The sequence below is a fragment of the Eleutherodactylus coqui genome, unplaced genomic scaffold (assembly GCF_035609145.1).
Source record: "Eleutherodactylus coqui strain aEleCoq1 unplaced genomic scaffold, aEleCoq1.hap1 HAP1_SCAFFOLD_414, whole genome shotgun sequence".
NCBI lineage: Eukaryota > Metazoa > Chordata > Amphibia > Anura > Eleutherodactylidae > Eleutherodactylus > Eleutherodactylus coqui.
Window position 1 is genome coordinate 30,001 of NW_027102434.1, and position 5,135 is coordinate 35,135.

Genomic DNA, 5,135 nt, shown 5'->3' on the forward strand with positions numbered 1-5,135 from the left:
CCGAGGGCCCCCGAAGCGCACCTACCAGCAGTAGCTCAAGACCCAGGCTGAGCCTCCGATGTGCCCGGGCAGGACACCCAGGAGGCGGGGAGCAGCCCCCGCTGAAGTCCATGGCATGTGCCAGAGGCGAGTCTTGGAGAAAAAACGACAAAGTCCAAACGCTCCAGGCGTGCAGGCCAGGGGTGCGGACCGGGCTGGCCGGGCCGGCGGGAGCTGCGGCTGCCGGGGCTGAGCCGAGTGTTGATGCATGTCGTGAGAACCGGGAAGGGGACAAACCTGTGGCTCCAGGCCGGGTGGGAGTTCCAGTAGGTCGGCCTGACTCTGGAGGTTTTCCCCTTGGCATTTCCCCATTGGCCAAAACGGGGGAAGTCAAAAAAGCACCCCCGGCAGATGTATGCAGGAGGGGCTGGGGGGTGATGGCGAGCGGGCTGTTGGCAGCTGTGTGGTGGCTGCTGGCAGCCGTGTGCTGGCTGCAAGGGTGGGCCTGGGCGGCTGCGGAGGGCCCCCCCGAGTGCACCTACCAGTAGGGGCTGAAGACCCAGGCTGAGCCTCCGATGTGCCCGGGCAGGACACCCAGGAGGCGGGGAGCAGCCCCCGCTGAAGCCCAGGGCAGTTGGCACAGATGGGTCTTTGAGAAAAAACGACAAAGTCCAAACGCTCCAGGCGCTGGCCAGGGGTGCGGACCCGGCTGGCCGGGCCGGCGGGGGCTGCAGCTGCCGGGGTTGAGCCGAGTGTCAGTGCAGGTCCTGAGAACCGGGAAGGGGACAAACCGGTGGCTCCAGGCCGGGTTGGAGTTCCATGAGGTCGGCCTGACTCTGGAGGTTTTCCCCCTGGCTTTTCCCCATAGGCCAAAAGGGGGGAAGTCAAAAAAGCACCCCCAGCAGATGTATGCAGAGTTGGGCTGGGGGGTGACGGAGAGCGGGCTGTTGGCAGCTGTGTGGTGGCTGCTGGCAGCCGTGTGCTGGCTGCAGGGGTGGGCCTGGGCGGCTGCGGAGGGCCCCCTGAGTGCACCTGCCAGCGGTGGCTCAAGACATTGCCTGAGCCTCCGATGTGCCCGGGCAGGACACCCAGGAGGCGGGGAGCAGCCCCCGCTGAGGTCCATGGCATGTGCCAGAGGTGAGTCTTGGAGAAAAAAAACGACAAAGTCCAAACGCTCCAGGCGCCGGGCAGGGTGGCGGACCCGGCTGGCCGGGCTGGCGGGGGCTGCGGCGGCCGGGGCTGAGCCGAGTGTCGATGCATGTCCTGAGAACCGGGAAGGGGACAAACCGGTGGCTCCAGGCCGGGTTGGAGTTCCATGAGGTCGGCCTGACTCTGGAGGTTTCCCCCCTGGCTTTTCCCCATAGGCCAAAAGGGGGGAAGTCAAAAAAGCACCCCCAGCAGATGTATGCAGAGGGGCTGGTGGGTGATGGATAGTGGGCTGTTGGCAGCTGTGTGGTGGCTGCTGGCAGCCGTGTGCTGGCTGCAGGGGTGGGCCTGGGCGGCTGCGGAGGGCCCCCGTAGTGCACCTACCAGTAGGGGGCTCGAGACCCAGGCTGAGCCTCCGATGTGCCCGGGCAGGACACCCAGGAGGCGGGGAGCAGCCCCCGCTGAGGTCCATGGCATGTGCCAGAGGTGAGTCTTGGAGAAAAAAAACGACAAAGTCCAAACGCTCCAGGCGCCGGGCAGGGTGGCGGACCCGGCTGGCCGGGCTGGCGGGGGCTGCGGCGGCCGGGGCTGAGCCGAGTGTCGATGCATGTCCTGAGAACCGGGAAGGGGACAAACCGGTGGCTCCAGGCCGGGTTGGAGTTCCATGAGGTCGGCCTGACTCTGGAGGTTTTCCCCCTGGCTTTTCCCCATAGGCCAAAAGGGGGGAAGTCAAAAAAGCACCCCCAGCAGATGTATGCAGAGTTGGGCTGGGGGGTGACGGAGAGCGGGCTGTTGGCAGCTGTGTGGTGGCTGCTGGCAGCCGTGTGCTGGCTGCAGGGGTGGGCCTGGGCGGCTGCGGAGGGCCCCCTGAGTGCACCTGCCAGCGGTGGCTCAAGACATTGCCTGAGCCTCCGATGTGCCCGGGCAGGACACCCAGGAGGCGGGGAGCAGCCCCCGCTGAGGTCCATGGCATGTGCCAGAGGTGAGTCTTGGAGAAAAAAAACGACAAAGTCCAAACGCTCCAGGCGCCGGGCAGGGTGGCGGACCCGGCTGGCCGGGCTGGCGGGGGCTGCGGCGGCCGGGGCTGAGCCGAGTGTCGATGCATGTCCTGAGAACCGGGAAGGGGACAAACCGGTGGCTCCAGGCCGGGTTGGAGTTCCAGGAGGTCGGCCTGACTCTGGAGGTTTTCCCCTTAGCATTTCCCCATAGGCCAAAAGGGGGGAAGTCAAAAAAGCACCCCCGGCAGATGTATGCAGAAGGGGCTGGGGGGTGACGGAGAGCGGGCTGTTGGCAGCTGCGTGGTGGCTGCTGGCAGCCGTGTGCTGGCTGCAGGGGTGGGCCTGGGCGGCTGCCGAGGGCCCCCGTAGTGCACCTACCAGCGGTGGTTGAAGACATTGCCTGAGCCTCCGATGTGCCCGGGCAGGACACCCGGGAGGCGGGGAACAGCCCCCGCTGAAGTCCATGGCATGTGCCAGAATCGAGTCTTGGAGAAAAAGTGACAAAGTCCAAACGCTCCAGGCGCCGGCCAGGGCGGTTGACCCCGGCTGGCCGGGCCGGCGGGAGCTGCGGCTGCCGGGGCTGAGCCGAGTGTCGATGCATGTCGTGAGAACCGGGAAGGGGACAAACCTGTGGCTCCAGGCCGGGTTGGAGTTCCAGGAGGTCGGCCTGACTCTGGACGTTTTCCCCTTAGCATTTCCCCATAGGCCAAAACGGGGGAAGTCAAAAAAGCACCCCCGCCAGATGTATGCAGAGTTGGGCTGGGGGGTGACGGGGAGCGGGCTGTTGGCAGCTGTGTGGTGGCTGCAGGGGTGGGCCTGGGCGGCTGCGGAGGGCGCCTTCAGAGTGCACCTACCAGTAGGGGCTCAAGACCCAGGCTGAGCCTCCGATGTGCCCGGGCAGGACACCCAGGAGGCGGGGAGCAGACACCCCCGCTGAAGCCCACGGCAGTTGGCAGAGATGAGTCTTGGAGAAAAAAAACGACAAAGTCCAAACGCTCCAGGCGCTGGCCAGGGGTGCGGACCGGGCCGGCCGGGCCGGCGGGGGCTGCGGCTGCCGGGGCTGAGCCGAGTGTTGATGCATGTCCTGAGAACCGGGAAGGGGACAGACCGGTGGCTCCAGGCCGGGTTGGAGTTCCAGGAGGTCGGCCTGACTCTGGAGGTTTCCCCCCTGGCTTTTCCCCATAGGCCAAAAGGGGGGAAGTCAAAAAAGCACCCCCGCCAGATGTATGCAGAGTTGGGCTGGGGGGTGACGGGGAGCGGGCTGTTGGCAGCTGTGTGGTGGCTGCTGGCAGCCGTGTGCTGGCTGCAGGGGTGGGCCTGGGCGGCTGCCGAGGGCCCCCGTAGTGCACCTACCAGCAGTAGCTCAAGACCCAGGCTGACCCTCCGATGTGCCCGGGCAGGACACCCAGGAGGCGGGGAGCAGCCCCCGCTGAAGCCCACGTCAGTTGGCAGAGACGGGTCTTTGAGAAAAAATGACAAAGTCCAAACGCTCCAGGCGCTGGCCAGGGATGCGGACCGGGCTGGCCGGGCCGGCGGGGGCTGCGGCTGCCGGGGCTGAGCCGAGTGTTGATGCATGTCGTGAGAACCGGGAAGGGGACAAACCTGTGGCTCCAGGCCGGGTGGGAGTTCCAGGAGGTCGGCCTGACTCTGGAGGTTTTCCCCTTAGCTTTTCCCCATAGGCCAAAAGGGGGGAAGTCAAAAAAGCACCCCCAGCAGATGTATGCAGGAGGGGCTGGGGGGTGACGGAGAGCGGGCTGTTGGCAGCTGTGTGGTGGCTGCTGGCAGCCGTGTGCTGGCTGCAGGGGTGGGCCTGGGCGGCTGCCGAGGGCCCCCGAAGCGCACCTACCAGCAGTAGCTCAAGACCCAGGCTGAGCCTCCGATGTGCCCGGGCAGGACACCCAGGAGGCGGGGAGCAGCCCCCGCTGAAGTCCATGGCATGTGCCAGAGGCGAGTCTTGGAGAAAAAACGACAAAGTCCAAACGCTCCAGGCGTGCAGGCCAGGGGTGCGGACCGGGCTGGCCGGGCCGGCGGGAGCTGCGGCTGCCGGGGCTGAGCCGAGTGTTGATGCATGTCGTGAGAACCGGGAAGGGGACAAACCTGTGGCTCCAGGCCGGGTGGGAGTTCCAGTAGGTCGGCCTGACTCTGGAGGTTTTCCCCTTGGCATTTCCCCATTGGCCAAAACGGGGGAAGTCAAAAAAGCACCCCCGGCAGATGTATGCAGGAGGGGCTGGGGGGTGATGGCGAGCGGGCTGTTGGCAGCTGTGTGGTGGCTGCTGGCAGCCGTGTGCTGGCTGCAAGGGTGGGCCTGGGCGGCTGCGGAGGGCCCCCCCGAGTGCACCTACCAGTAGGGGCTGAAGACCCAGGCTGAGCCTCCGATGTGCCCGGGCAGGACACCCAGGAGGCGGGGAGCAGCCCCCGCTGAAGCCCAGGGCAGTTGGCACAGATGGGTCTTTGAGAAAAAACGACAAAGTCCAAACGCTCCAGGCGCTGGCCAGGGGTGCGGACCCGGCTGGCCGGGCCGGCGGGGGCTGCAGCTGCCGGGGTTGAGCCGAGTGTCAGTGCAGGTCCTGAGAACCGGGAAGGGGACAAACCGGTGGCTCCAGGCCGGGTTGGAGTTCCATGAGGTCGGCCTGACTCTGGAGGTTTTCCCCCTGGCTTTTCCCCATAGGCCAAAAGGGGGGAAGTCAAAAAAGCACCCCCAGCAGATGTATGCAGAGTTGGGCTGGGGGGTGACGGAGAGCGGGCTGTTGGCAGCTGTGTGGTGGCTGCTGGCAGCCGTGTGCTGGCTGCAGGGGTGGGCCTGGGCGGCTGCGGAGGGCCCCCTGAGTGCACCTGCCAGCGGTGGCTCAAGACATTGCCTGAGCCTCCGATGTGCCCGGGCAGGACACCCAGGAGGCGGGGAGCAGCCCCCGCTGAGGTCCATGGCATGTGCCAGAGGTGAGTCTTGGAGAAAAAAAACGACAAAGTCCAAACGCTCCAGGCGCCGGGCAGGGTGGCGGACCCGGCTGGCCG